The sequence below is a fragment of the Podarcis bocagei genome (assembly GCF_964188305.1).
Source record: "Podarcis bocagei genome assembly, chromosome: W".
NCBI classification, from domain to species: Eukaryota; Metazoa; Chordata; class Lepidosauria; order Squamata; family Lacertidae; genus Podarcis; species Podarcis bocagei.
Window position 1 is genome coordinate 73,224,911 of NC_138131.1, and position 15,887 is coordinate 73,240,797.

At 40.8% G+C, this 15,887-nt stretch overlaps 1 pseudogene across 1 annotated transcript in view; it reads right to left on the reverse strand.

Annotated features, from left to right (window-relative positions):
• The window catches only part of LOC308578139, a 29,137-nt pseudogene that overhangs the window by 3,956 nt on the left and 9,294 nt on the right, over positions 1 to 15,887 (reverse strand). The window contains exons 2-6 of the transcript in view: positions 12,223 to 12,302; positions 10,355 to 10,550; positions 7,411 to 7,551; positions 6,545 to 6,645; positions 1,912 to 2,065 (exon numbers count right to left, since the gene is read on the reverse strand). The product of the transcript in view is annotated as an uncharacterized misc_RNA (transcript). The remainder of the gene's footprint in view (positions 1 to 1,911; positions 2,066 to 6,544; positions 6,646 to 7,410; positions 7,552 to 10,354; positions 10,551 to 12,222; positions 12,303 to 15,887) is intronic.

Below are 15,887 nucleotides of genomic sequence, written 5' to 3' on the forward strand. Positions count from 1 at the left end.
TACAATAGCCGCAGCGAGAATCTTAACAGACAAAGGATGGAAAGGAGAATCCCATCCCTACTAAGTTGGCGTAGCTAGCAAAAAGGCTAAAATACGCAGAATTAGCAAGATTATAATACAGGCAGAATTACGAGAGGTTTTGGAAGAAACATTTCATAGAGAACAGGACACTTGCAGAGTACAGTGGTACCTCTGGATGTGAATGGGATCCGTTCCGGAGCCCCGTTCGCATCCTGAAGCGAATGCAACCCGCATCTGCACGTCGCAATTCGCCGCTTCTGCGCATGACATCATTTTGAGGGTCTGTGCATGCGGCGAAACCCGCAAGTAACGTGCTCCGTTACTTCTGGGTCACTGCGGAGCGCAACCCAAAAATATTCATCCTGAAGCATATTTAACCCGAGATAGGACTGTATTGTCTAAATTTACAGGGGTGCCCAAATTTTCCCAAAGAGGGCCAGATTTGACATGAGGGCGGGGCAAATTTGTTGAGCTGTTTTAGGATTTAACCCCAAGGTTGTTGAGCTCTTTTTAGGATTGAAGTTGTTGAGCATTTGGGGGGGGGGGGGTTGCCCCAGTAAGTAAACCAGGTTACGCTCCCTGGCCACACGCTGGACATGTGTGGTCTAAAAAAAAATGTTGGGAAAATTTAAATTCTTTGGCAGGTGTGGATTGACAAAGGACAGCAGGAAATATGACAAAACCAATGCATTTTGAGATCTAGGAGAGACGAGCAAAAGGGCGCCATCGGAAATGTGACGTAGGGGTGATTGGAAGTCACAATGAGATTTTTGGGTGTGGAACTCCACCATACTTTCCGTCTATATAAGCCACCCTCTATTTGGGGGGGGGGCTCAAATTTAAGAAAATGAGCCATTCACCCACCCAATCACCCGTATAAGACCTCCCCCCCATTTTTATTTCAAAGTAAAAATAGCAATTTTTTCATTTTCCTTTTAAAAAAATTATTTACAAACAAACACATAGACACAAAACAAAATTCGTATTACCCTACCACCCAAAATTTCAGACATTAAAACCACCCTTGTGGCTTCCCTCCACCGCCCCTCACCCTCCTATATAATATTTCACATTGCCATTTTTATTTCCCCCCTATTTATTTATTTATTTTTGATTTCATTTTACATGCTAGTTGCCGTACATTTTCAACACTATACATTACATATATGGATTCCCCACATCTAACCCTATACACAACTCAGCATTTACCCAAATACCCACGTGACTTCCTTCACTCACATTGCAATTTTTATCTAAATTTATATTTCTTAACTCTTTTAACTTACTATTTATTATTATTATAAACCAGATTTACAAACATTAAACCAAACATATCAACATGTTAGTTTTTGAGCAGTACTTGAACACATAATCTTCAAACCATTTCCATTATATTTTTATTTTCCAGTTTGATTGGTACCTTATTACTGCACTTGACCTTGCCAGTTCTATAAATTCAATTAGTTTCTTTATCCAGTCATCCTTTGTGGGTATATATTTCCTGTTCCAGTTTTGTGCAAGGAGTAGCCTTGCTGCAGCTGTCGCGTATAAGAATAATATCTTCCCATCTTGTGGTATTTCTTTACCTCTTATACTCAGTAAATATGCCTCTGGTTTCCCCCTCTAAATTAATTCTGATCATCTTTTTTATTTCCTCATGAATTTTTTAACGTTTCTGTAGCCCCACCATAAACGTATCGGCGTGCCCTCTGCCTCCTCAGACTTCCAGCATAAATTCCAATTCTCCCCTTTTTCTTTTTGTGCCCCATCTCGGTTTGGGACGGCTTTTGCCAGTTGTTTTCCTTTTGTAAAAACTAAGATTCCCCTGCTGCCCCCCCCCCCCCAGTTTTTTTTTAAAAAAAATAGATTTAGCAGAGACACAAAGCTTACCTTATGGATGGAAGCGAGGTTGCTGTGGGCATCGGCAAACGCAGGATTTATCTGGATTGCTCTTGTGTAGCATTGCAGAGCTCCCTGGACGTCTTGCATTTCCTTCAAGGTGTTCCCCATGTTGGAATAGGCGTCTGCAAAAGTGGGACTGATTCTGACATGGAGGGGGAGAGAAAAAGTGCCATTTTGGTACAAAAATACTCTGAAGTTACGCTGGAAATGTAAGGGTCAAGAAGGCTCTTTCTATCCTATACGGTGGTCTTTAGGGCAGTTCATTAAAAAAACTTTTTTTAAAAATGCCTTCTCCAAAGCCTTCACAAAATAGGAAAACGTCCAAGAAAACAGCTGTTTTCATGGAGGGTTGAGATATTAACTGATATGCACAAAATTTCAGATATAGCTATATAATCCCTAGTGTAGTAAGATAAGACCTTGGGAGCAGGCATCTTCAAAAAAGTGTTTTTTATGAACCACCCTAGTGGTCATGTGAGACAGTGAGACCTTGGTTCTCAAATGTTTTTTATACAGGTTTCTTTATACAGAAGGTTTTTTATACAGAAAGGTTCAGCATTGTGGCATCCTCTTCATACGGACAAGCAGCACTTTCCTTTTGGGAAATTCCATGCTCCTCAATTCTGGCAATTATTAATCACTCTCAATTCCACCCTAATAATTGCCACCTGCCCGGATTTTAACTTGTCTGAATTAATTTTTATTTGAATTACTTGATGTCTGCTTTTAGGCTCGTTGTGTTGTTTTTATGATGTTAGCTGCTCTGAGCCCAGCCTTGGCCGGCGAGGGTGGGATACAAACAAAAACAAATTATTATTATTATTATTATTACTACTACTCAAACGCTTTGGTTCCCAAATGCCGAAAACCCAGAAAAAGTGTTCCAGTTTCCAGGCGTTTTTCGGAAGCCAAACATCAAATTTGGCTGTCAGCTATTCTTTCTGGGGCGCCTGCACCAATCAAACAGACTTCGGGAACAGATTAAGTTTGGTGCTTTGGTTTTTGCAATTTATGTGGTGTTTTTGTTTCGGAGGCTTTTTTGGTTCATTTGTTTTTGCGACTGTGCGGATCCCAGTTTAGTTACTGATTGATTGATTGATTGATTGATTGTGTGATTGCAGAAACGGATAGAAGCCCCGGTCCCCATCCGAACAATGACTATCATCAGTGCAGGTGAGGAAAAAAAATAATTTTCATTTTTATCATTTACAAGACTGTTGTATTTATTTTAGAGTACAGTACATGGATGACTGCTTTCATTTTAGGGATCAGTGGTCTCGTTAGATAGTAAAATTCATGTTAAATGGCTGTTTTAGGGATTGATTTTCAAAGTCTGGTACGGATTAATCCGTTTTGCATGACTTTCTATGGGAAAGTGCACCTTGGTTTTGGAACACATTCAGTTTGAGAACCAAGGTACCACTGTATAATTAACTGGGGGGGGGGGGGAGAGAGAGAACATTTGTGTAAAAACCAGAAGCCTTTCTAATAGGTTTAACGGGTGAAGAAATACCAAGAGACCTAAAAAGACAGTGTATTCTATTTATGCCAGAATGTTCTTAGCCCGGATGTGGAAGGAAGAGAAGGTCCCAACAAAAGAAGAGTGGATTATCAAAATGACTGTGAAGATCAGACATCAAGATGATAGGAAATTTAAGCAAAGAAAAAAGTTAAAAGGACAAAATGGGGAAAATAATGAAGATGAAATGTGAAAAAGCATGGTGCAAAAACCTTAAGGATATAACCATCGTTAGTTCAAAGATGGCAAAATTAAGGGAGAATGAGATAGGCAGGAGAAGTAAATATTTAAAAAACCAGAAGAGGGAAGCTGGGGGAGATTGGGATTCATCTATGCTGTCTGCAAGAATGATGTTTGTGTTGAATATAAAATGCTAAAACTTAATAAAAACTATTTATATATATAAAAAAATTAAACAAGAATGGGAAAAATTTATTGAATACCTTAAAGATACATATTTAGAAATAATAATAATAATAATAATAATAATAATAATAATAATAATAATAATAATAATAATTGTATCCCGCCCTCCCTGGCCGAAACCGGTCTTAGGGCAGCTAACATCAAATATATAACATTAGTATAAAATCAAACAATAATTAAATTACCTCCTAAAAACAAATCGGGATCAAATTAAAATCGAATTAGATGGTTTTCCACAGGCAGGATTGATATAACATTGATGAAGCCAAAGTAGCAAATAAGGAAATGGAATAGAACGAATCATTGTAATTACATGCAAGAAAAGATGGCAAAATATGGAAACGGGGGGTGGGGGGTGGGGGAGAGTCCAAGGGGTTTGTATAATCCCAGTATTGTATATATTGAAAATGTTTGGAGTGTATGGAAATAAAATGATAAAATAAAAAAACTGAATAATAATAATAATAATAATAATAATAATAATAATAATAATAATAATAATAAAATTATTTATATCCTGCCCTCCCCAGCCGAAGCCGGGCTCAGGGCGGCTAACAACAATCAAAATAGTCCAACATTTTAAAACATTCATTATAAAATTAATTAAATCAAATTAAAATCAAATTAATGGCAACCATCAAGCAAAATTCTGTGCAGGTTGCCAGAGGAGGGAGTCAGTCTGCGCCCTGACCAAAGGCCTGGTGGAACAGCTCTGTCTTGCAGGCCCTACGGAAGGATGTCAGGTCCCACAGGGCCCTAGTCTCTTGTGACAGAGCGTTCCACCAGATTGGAGCCGCAGCCGAGAAGGCCCTGGCTCTAGTTGAGGCCAACCTAACCTCTCTGTGACCTGGGATCTTTAGGGTGTTTTTATTTGCAGACCGTAAATTTCTCTGTGGGACATACCAGGAGAGGCAGTCCCATAGGTACGAGGGTCCTAGGCCGTATAGGGCTTTAAAGGTTAAAACCAGCACCTTAAACCTGATCCTGTACTCCACCGGGAGCCAGTGCAGCTGGTACAGCACCGGATGGATATGATCTCGCAGCAAAGACCCCGTAAGGAGTCTCGCCGCGGCATTCTGCACCCGCTGGAGTTTCTGGGTCAGTCTCAAGGGCAGCCCCACGTAGAGCGAGTTACAATAATCCAGTCTGGAGGTGACCGTCGCGTGGATCACAGTGGCTAGGTCAGGGTGAGAGAGATAAGGAGCCAACTGCTTAGCTTGGCGGAGATGAAAAAATGCCGCCTTTGTTATAGCTGTAATCTGCGCCTCCATGGAAAGGGAGGTGTCGAAGATTACACCCAAACTCTTAACGGACGATGCTGGCACTAATTGCACCCCCGCAAGAGATGGGAGTTGCCCCCTCAATCCCATATCGCTCCGTCCCAGCCAGAGGACCTCTGTCTTCGAAGGATTTAACTTCAACCGGCTCCCACGTAACCATCCAGCCACAGCTTCCAGACATCTGGTCAGTGTATCTGGGGCCGAGTAAGGATGGCCATCCATCAACAGATAGAGTTGGGTGTCATCGGCATACTGATGGCAACCCAGCCAAAAACTCCGGACAAGCTGGGCGAGGGGGCGCATAAAGATGTTAAAAAGCATCGGGGAGAGTATCGCACTCTGAGGCACTCCACACACCAAGGAGTGGCGCGATGACAATTCCCCCCCCAAGCGCCACCCTCTGTCCCCGACCGGAGAGAAACGAGCGCAGCCATTGAAGGACTGTGCCCTGGATCCCCACGTCGGCAAGGCGGTGGTCCAGAAGTTCGTGATCGACCATGTCGAAGGCTGCTGACAGGTCTAGAAGAATCAGCAGCCCCGACCCGCCTCGATCCAGCTGCCTGCGGAGATCATCTGTTAGGGCGACCAGAGCCGTCTCGGTCCCATGACCAGCGCGGAAGCCGGACTGGAATGGATCGAGAGCAGATGTTTCATCCAGAAACCTACCAAGCTGTTCAGCAACCGCTCTCTCAATCACCTTACCCAGGAATGGAAGATTCGAAACCGGGCGGTAATTGGATAGATCTAAAGGATCTAATGATGTTTTCTTTAAGAGCAGACACACCACTGCCTCCTTCAGTTTCCCTGGGAATATCCCAGTGCCAAGGGACAAATTGATGATATCCCCCAGGGGGGCCCGCACCTCGTCTGGGCACGCTCTAATCAGCCAGGACGGGCACGGGTCAAGAGGACAGGTGGTGGGCTTTCCAGCTCGGAGGAGTCTGTCCACATCGGCTGGGGATATCCGGTCAAAGTGGTCCAATACTGGACCCGAGGACAGTCGAGGGGCCTCCAGTTCCTTTATTGTATCCAAATTGGCAGGGAGGTCATGGCGGAGCAACAGGACCTTCTCCGCAAAAAAGCTCGCAAATGCCTCGCAGCTGTGTGTCGAATTGTTATTTAAATTTGGCTGTCCTTCAAGGGACAAAAAATAAAATAAAAATAAAAAATAAAAAATAAAAAAACCTAAAAGAAAAAGAGAAAGTGCTTTATCCACAAGAGGAGAGCTTTCCCACAGGCACCAGACCAGCGCATGAGGAGTAATAATAATTATTAACAACAGCAACAATAATTTATTATTTATACCCAGCCACTCTGGGCGGCTTCCAGCAAAAGATTAAAATACAGTAAGGAGGAGCTCTTTCAATCTATTTTCCCCATGGCTTTGGAAGCTCACCTGATGGCCTCCTTGTAGTGCATGAGGGCCTCCTGGAGCTTCCCCTGCTGTTGCAAAACACTGGCTAAATTTGAATGCGCAGCTGCAAACTCCGGGAAGACCTGCGGGGAAGAAGCTCACTCTTAGTTTCCCTGAGAAGCATTCTAAAGAGACGGAGGCTGCTCTTTGAGGCTCAAAGGTTGTGGGCGTGAAATAAATCCTCATTTGGATTGACTTGCAAAAATTAAGGAGGAGGAGGAACCTATGGACTGCCTTTTTAGCATGCATAGGAAATACTGTTGGGAGATCAGACTGTCAAATGACCAATGCCATATTTTAAAGAGCCCCTCTTTGATGCTCAAATGTGGCAGGGGCTGGCTGCAAAATAAATCACCGTTTGGAATGATTTGTGGTAATGATAATAATAATAATAATAATAATAATAATAATAATAATAATAATAATAATGGGCCTATGAACTGCCTTTTTCGTACGCATAGGAAATACTGTTAGAAAATAAGACTGTCAGGGGATCAAGCTCAGCCGACACAGAGAACAGCATGTGCCCAGCTTTTATTTCAATTTCTGTACCGTTCCTTAACACCTTGCATTGTTCTTCTGATGAAAAAGCAGATTTTTGGTCATTCCAGGAGGCCTAGGAATATAAAAAGGGGGACAGACCCTCTTCCTTCCAAAGGGGACTTATCGGACCATGCTTTGTCGAGCCTCAAAATGCTACTTCACTTTCACTTCTTCACCATTATTTCCGTTATTGATCAAGAAAAATTTGATCGGCGATTTTTAAAAAGACCCAGACTAGGAGTCCAGGGTACGCATGCCTAACCCTTATATGTCAATTTAATTGTTGTAATTCTCCACGCACGTACCTCAAGAGCTTTCCGGTAGAGGCGGACAGCCTCCTCGATATTCCCTTGTTCTCGCTTGATGTTCGCCAGGTTATTAAGAGAATCCGCGTGAGTCGGACATAAACGGAGAGCTGTATTGTAGCATTCCTCGGCTTCGGCAACCTTCGAAACACAAAACAGAGTTTTTACACGAATATTAGTATGTCTTTCACAGGAGCCCAAAAGGCTGCTCTGTGATGTGATGGCTGGATTGAGGTTTGATACGGCCCCTCAGCTCCTGACGGTAACTTGGTATTAGAGCGGTTCATAAAAAACTCTTTTTTTGAAAATGCCTGCTCCAAAGTTCTTCTCTTACCAACAGTAGAGATTATATAGCTATATCTGGAATGGCATGCATATCAGTTAATATCTTTTATATATATATGCCAGCTGTCCTTTGTCAACAACCAATTGTTGCTGTTTTTTATATTGAATATATGCTATATGGTAACTGTTGCACCTCATAGGTAACTCAAGCCTTCTGCACGTCACAAAAGATGTATTTTATCAAAGTCATTGTTGAACTGAAATACAATTAAGAAGTATATTAATAGTGAAATGCAATTAAGAAGAAGCATATTAACAGTAAAACCCCACAATTGTTGAGCCTTTTTAAAGAATTTGACCCCAGAGGTGCTGACCTTTTTTTAGGATTAAGGTTCTTGAGCTTTTTGGGGGGAAGTTTTGCCCTAGTAAATAAACCGCCACGAGGGCCGGATTAAATCGACCAGAGGGCCAGATTAGGCCCCTGAACTGGACTTTGGACATGCCTGGTCTAAAAGAACATTGGGAAAATTTAAATTCTTTGGCAGGATAGCAGGAAATATGACAAAACCAATGCATTTTGAGATCTAGGAGAGATGGGTGGAAGGCCCCCAAAGTGGACTTTGGACATGCTTGGTTTAGGGGAACATAAATACAAGAGCAGACTAATCCGATTCAAACTCTCTTTCCCGCACACTTACCGTCTTTTGCAAGATGTATTTAAGGAAGACAGTAAGGGAAATGGTTTTGGTCATACTAAATCAAAATTAAGAGACAGAGTTGCTAGATAGTAAAAGAAAATCATTGCCAAAAACGTATAAGAATGGCATACAAAGGATGAAGAAGTTAAGTCGGTTATGATTAAATGGGCTCAAGATTTTGGTCATAACATTGAATTAGATAAGTGGGAAAGATTATGGGCAAAAACAATTTATTGAATGTACAGCACTAATTAAAAATTTAATGAAGGTGACGTATAGGTGGTATTTGACGCCGACTAAACTTGCTAAAATATATATAACTCAAGATAAGGCACGCTAGAAATGCAAGGAGAAGGAAGGGAATTTCGTCCATAGGTGGTGGATGTGCACTAAAGTCAAAGTCTACTGGGATATGATTTACAAAGAATTGAAAAAGATCTTTAAATATACTGTTATTAAAAAAACCAGAGGCTAATTTTTGAAAGTGATTTACAAATGCTAAAGTAAATTGTTTTAAGTAGAGTAAGAAGGTAAATAGGGCGATATATGTTCAGGTAGGCAGCTGTGGTGGTCTAACGCAGTTGAAATATATAAAAAATATATAAATTGTCCAGTAGCACATTGCAGACCAACTCAGTTTGGTCTTGGTAGAAGCTTTTGTATCTGAAGAATTGGACCTGCATACAAAAAATTATACCAAGAAGAAGCCAAGTTTAGCAAGCCCTGTTTAGGGAAGCTTTTAATGTTTGACGGACTATTGTATTTTAATATTTTGTCGCCAAGAGTGGCTGGGGAAACCCAGCCAGATAGGCGGGGTATAAATTTTATTATTATTATTATTATTATTATTATTATTATTATTATTATTATTATTATTATTATTATCATCATCATCATCATCATCAGGTGCTACTGGACAATTTTTAAAGGGTGATATAGAAATGCTAAGAGGATCGTGACTGCTTAAGAAAGCCAGGGAGTGGGAGCGGGGGAAGGGGGAGGGGAGTCGACGCTTGGTATGAGCAAAGTTGTATGTGACGATATGACAAAGGAAAAAATAAAAGAGGACTTCTTCTAGGTTCTGTACCCCAAATCCCCCCCCCCAAAGAGCCCAATTTCGAGGTCACCATCATCCGGAAGGCTTTTTTCAGCAAACCCTCTGACATACAGAAAGCAAAAGGGACCGGTTTCATTTTCTTTTTTTAATTTTTATTTTATTTATAACATAGTCCACAACAACTCATACATACAAACAGACCCACCACCATTGACTAATTATCAAAATTAAACTCCTATCCCCTTACACAAAGAAAACATAACATAAAAATAAAAGACTTTATTCTGTTAAATGGCCGCCTTATTTACCTCTTGTATACTATTTCTTTTGTATGGGATTATTACAATTTTTCCTAATTATGACTTAAACCACAAAGTCTCCTGTAGAAATTAATTGAAACAAGTCCAAGTGTATATTTTGGGGCACTGTTTGGTAAAGTATTCTCTGCATTTTCCCCATTCCTTTTGGAATTCTTGTCTGGGTTGTGCCCTAATTGTCTCTGTTAATCTGGCCAATTCAGCATGGGGTAAAAGCCTAAGAAAAAGCTAAACAACTTCAATCCTAAAAAAAGTTCAACAATTTAAACCCTAAGAAAAGAGCTCAACAACTTCAATCCTTAAAAAAAGTAAACAACTTTGGTCGGCCCTTATGGCCCTTCACTTCATCAAATCTGGCCCTCTTTGAAAAAAGTTTGGACACCACTGCCTAATAGGAAAGTTTCTGTATTTTTTTTTCACAGGCCCACCAGAAATGTATAAGTGTCCCTTCTTCTTTACTGCACCTCCAGCACAGTTTTTTTGTTTTATACATTTTAGCTATTTTGGCAGGTGTTAAGTACCATCTATAAAACATCTTTTATATAGATGTTCCCCCCACCCCAAGGCAAAAGGGACCAGTTTCTTACGCTGCCTTTCTCTTTCAGCGCGTTGGCCAGGTTGCAGTAGGCGTCAGGGAAGTGGGGCTGGAGCTCAATGGCCCTCTTGTAGGTATCGATTGCCAGATCGATCAGCCCCTGTTCGTAATACACACATGCCAGGTTGCCGTGGACAACAGCGTGGTTGGGACTCAGGCTCAGGGCCCGTAGGTAGGCTGCAACGGCTCTGAAATGAGATCAAGGACTGGTTCAGTTTCATTGTCACCAGGGTGGATAAAAATCTGTTTTTTAAAAAATAAAATGCTTTGGGAGGACGATTAAGAGGATCGAGGCGGGCCGGGACTGCTGATTCTTTTAGATTTGTTAGCGGCCTTCGACATGGTCGATCACAAACTTTTGGACCACCGCCTTGCCAACGTGGGGATTCAGGGCACAGTCAGACAATGGCTGTGCTCCTTTATCTCAAGTCGGGGACAGAGGGTGGCGCTAGGGAGGGAGTTGTCGCTGCGGCACTCCTTGTTGTGTGGAGTGCCGCAGGGCACAATCCTTTCCCAGATGCTTTTCAATATCTTTATGCGCCCCCTTGCCCAGATTGTCCGGAGTTTAGGGCTGAGTTGTCGTCAATATGCTGATGACACCCAACTTTATCTGTCAATGGACTCGGCCCCAGACACACTGACCAGATGCTTGGAAGCCGTGGCTGGGTGGCTGCGTGGGAGCCAGTTGAAGTTAAATCCTTCGAAGACAGAGGTCCTCTGGCTGGGTCAGGACAACATGGGGTTGGGGGGCCAACTCCCATCTCTTGTGGGGGCGCAATTAGTGCCAGAGCCTTCTGTCAAGAGCTTGGGTGTAACCTTCGATGCCTCTCTTTCCATGGAGGCACAGGTTGCAGCCACAGCAAAGGTGGCATTTTTCCACCTCCGCCGTATTAAGGAATTGGTTCCTTACCTTTCTCGCCCTGATCTGGCCAGTGATCCATGCGATGGTCACCTCCAGGCTTGATTATTTTAACTCGCTCTATGCTTAGACTCACTCTGACACCCTATATGGGATTTGGTATATAAATTTTCCCGTGGCTTTTTTGCTGGCCCATGTAGCACCAGCATGGATAGCTGGCTTGGGTGAATAGCTGATGTTTCCTCCCTTTGTAGTCTTGATGAGGCTGCATTTTAAGCTGTATTTTAATTAACTGGGGTTTTTTTCTATTCTATTTTATTGTAATTTATATTTGGTGTTAGCCGCCCTGAGCCAGGCCCTGGCCAGTGAGAGCGGGGTAGAAATAAATAAATAAATAAATAATTCGGGGAAGAATTATTTGTTTTAAGTTTTTCATGTGTGCGAAAACTCAGTCCAAGTTTTTCTTGGGGAAAAAATGTTTCAGCACATCAGTTAAGCAACATGGATACATATGCTACCATTTTACTGTTTTAGTGAAATAAATTGCTTAAATTGTTATGAAGGAAATGTTTCTTTTCTCCTTCCAATCAAGTACAGCAGAAAAGTTGTTCAAATAAAAAGTGTTCACTTATTAAAACTCACCATCATTTCGTCACAATCGGGCTGTATATAGCAGAACCAAATCATTTTGATATAACTGTAGAAAAGACTCTGAAGTTAGGATTCCAAAAAGGAAACCTGCCTCCGATTGTCAATATTAAGAGGATGCCAGCAAGGCTGAACCTTGCGGTAAAAGGGGGATTTAAATCAAGTCTTATGGATTTGGGATTTAAATCAGTTTGCTTTAAATAAAATCAACCCTCTAGGCAACAATGGGAGTTAGTTTGGGTATGGGTGCAACCACTAAACTGAGAATATAAGACGTAATGTGATTATACGCAAAACCAATAAAAAACATTTATATAAAAAAGAGAATATAAGCTCTATGCCTATTTGCTTACCTGTCAAATATACGCGCCTCCTTCAAGACGTTCCCCAGATTAATGTAAGCATCCAGGAAGTTGGGGTCCAGGGTCACCGCCTGAAAATATTTAAGATAATAGATTTTTGTTACTAATACAGTCATACCTCAGGTTGAAGTAGCTGCGGGTTAAGCATTTTCGGGTTGTGCTCCGTGGCGACCTAGAAGTAACAGAGCCCGTTACTTCCGGGTTCTGCAGCTTGCGCACGTGCAGACACTCAAAATGATGCCACACGCATCTACGGAAGCAGCAAATTGTGACCCGAGCATGTTCGCTTCAGGATGCGAACGGGGCCCCGGAACGGATCCCGTTCGCATCCAGAGGTACCACTGTATAACAGCATGGTTACTTTTAAATAAGTGGGTCAACTTTGACCTAGGCTGCCTCCTACCTACCTTCCTACCTTATCGATCTACCGACTTTATCTTATTATCTATCTACTTGCCTACCTATCTTATCTATCTATCTATCTATCTATCTACCTACCCTATCTATCAAATCTATCTACCTACCTACCATCTAATCCAGGTGTGGCCCAACTTGGCCCTCCAACCCCCATCATCCCTACCTAACAGGACCAGTGGTCAGGGACAATGTGAGTTGTAGTCCCAAAACAGCTGGAGGGCCAGGTTTGGCCATGCCTGAATCTATCTACCTACTCAATCAATCAATCTAACTAATCTATCTATCCATCTACCAACCTTTCTTATATATGTATCTATCTAATCTACCTACCTAATCTATCTAATCTAATCTAATCTAATCTAATCTAATCTAATCTAATCTAATCTAATCTAATCTAACTATCTATCATCTATCTAATCTATCTATGCAAGGAATATCAACTGTACGAGAAATGGTACCAACTAATGTACTAACAGGACACCGGAGGCCCATTGCAGCTGAAAAAATGCCTCCAGTTTTAATATAAAAAAGAATGGGAAACGTTTATTGCATATTGACAAAAGCAGTGCACACAGGTTAATACATTAGCAGGATTAATTTTTTTAAAAAAAACCCACCTGTAATGGTTAAATTTAAAGTAGAATCATAGAATCATACAGCTGGAATAGACCACAAGGGCCATCGAGTCCAACCCCCTGCCAAGCAGGAAACACCATCAGAGCACTCCTGACATATGGTTGTCAAGCCTCTGCTTAAAGACCTCCAAAGTAGGAGACTCCACCACACTCCTTGGCAGCAAATTCCACTGTCAAACAGCTCTTACTGTCAGGAAGTTCTTCCTAATGTTTAGGTGGAATCTTCTTTCTTGTAGTTTGGATCCATTGCTCCGTGTCCGCTTCTCTGGAGCAGCAGAAAACAACCTTTCTCCCTCCTCTATGTGACATACTTTTCTATATTTGAACATGGCTATCATATCACCCCTTAACCTCCTCTTCTCCAGGCTAAACATGCCCAGCTCCCTTAGCCGTTCCTCATAAGGCATCGTTTCCAGGCCTTTGACCATTTTGGTTGCCCTCCTCTGGAGTAAGGACAGTCCCCGGATTTACAAATCAGTCCCCATACAAAATCCATTTAAGTTGAAAAGTATCCCCGGACTCATTGAAAAAAAATCTGATAACCTTAAATTAGTGATGATGATTTTATTGAAGAAGAAGAAGAGTTTGGATTTGATATCCCGCCTTTCACTCCCTTTAAGGAATCTCAAAGCGGCTAACATTCTCCTTTCCCTTCCTTCCCCACAACAAACACTCTGTGAGGTGAGTGGGGCTGAGAGACGTCAGAGAAGTGTGACTGGCCCAAGGTCACCCAGCAGCTGCATGTGGAGGAGTGGAGACGCGAACCCGGTTCCCCAGATTATGAGTCTACCGCTCTTAACCACTACACCACACTGGCTCTCCAGTGATGATAATGAATGATGATAATACAAAGGAACCAGGGGAGGCAAGTCAAATAATCCCATAATGTGGGATTAACATTGATTGTGTATACAGTTGTTTTTTAAAAAAATATTATTTAATTTAATGATTTGGTTTTTTGTGAAAACTAAAAAAATATTATACAGTGGTAGCTTGGGTTAAGTACTTAATTCGTTCCGGAGGTCTGTTCTTAACCTGAAATTGTTCTTTTTTAAAATAATAATAATAATTTTTATTAAATTTTCCTATTTACAAATTCGCCATCCCAAACAGTATTCACAAATTTCAACTTTTTGGACTTCCACAAGCTTTTCCACCAATCCATATTTTCTATTTTTATGCATTCTCTAAATTTATATTGCCATTTAATATTATCCTTTCAGTTCTATTTCTTTTTTACAATACATCTTTAACTTTCACAAAGCCTCTTTAAATCCCACTAGCGTTGTCTGTTCGTCACATATGCTTTTCCGATAATCTGTAAACTTTCCCGAGTCCTCGATGAACTTGTGATCCCATTGATATCTAATCTTCCCAGTCAGTTTATCCAGTTCTGCATAGTCCATAAGTTTCATTCTCCACTCTTCAAGGGTCGGTAGCTCCTCTTGTTTCCATTTTTGGGCCATTAATATTCTTGCCGCTGTTACTGCGTATTGGAAAAGTTTGTAATCCTTTCTATTTATCTCTCTTCCAGTTATTCCTAACAAAAAGGCTTCTGGTTTCCTTACAAATGTGTATTTAAGCATCTTCTTCAACTCATTATATATCATTTCCCAGAAACCCTTTACCTTCTTACATTCCCACCACATATGGAAAAAAGATCCTTCTTTTTCTTTACATTTCCAACACTTATTACATGTTTTGAACATTTTTGCTAACTTAACCGGTGTTATGTACCATCTATATACCATTTTCATAATATTTTCCTTTTTCCATTTTCATAATATTTTTCCCAGTCAGCCAATTGTATATTATAACCAAAGTCTCTGGCCCAATGTATCATAACCGACTTTACCTCCTCGTCCATCGTTTGCCAATCCAACAACATTTTATACATTTTTGACAATATCTTATAATCATTGTTTATCATCTCTATTTGAAATTTCGATTCTTTTTCCGTATATCCACTCTTTTAAATCCTTTTTAAACATTTCATTTACCTGAAAATAATGCAACCAATCAAACACATGTTCTTTTACTTGTTCATATGGCTTCATTTTCCATTTCCCCCCTTCTTTAATTATTAGCTCTCCGTAAGTGATCCAATTCCCTCTCATATTGATTTTCTTTACACTCATAACCTCTAATGGAGACAACCAGTGTGGAACTTTGGGTTCTAATATATTTTTACACCTATCCCATATTTCTATTATGGAGCTCCTGAAAATGTGATTCTCAAAACCCTTGTGACTTTTCTTCTTCTCCAACCACAAATACACGTGCCACCCAAATCTATTATCAAATCCTTCTAACTCTAACAGTTTATTGTTTTTTAATTTTATCCATTCCCTTAACCAGCAGAGACAAGACGCTTCATAATATAATTTCAAATCTGGCAGCGCAAAGCCTCCTCTTTCCTTTGCATCTGTCAATAACTTACATTGTATTCTTGGCTTTTTGCCCTGCCAGATATATCTTGAATTTGCCACTCTTTGAAAGTCGTTGTCCCCCTAATTATAGGAATCATTTGGAACAAAAATAACATCTTTGGAAGCACACTCATTTTGATCATTGAGATTCTACCCCAAAAAGAAAGTTTCATCC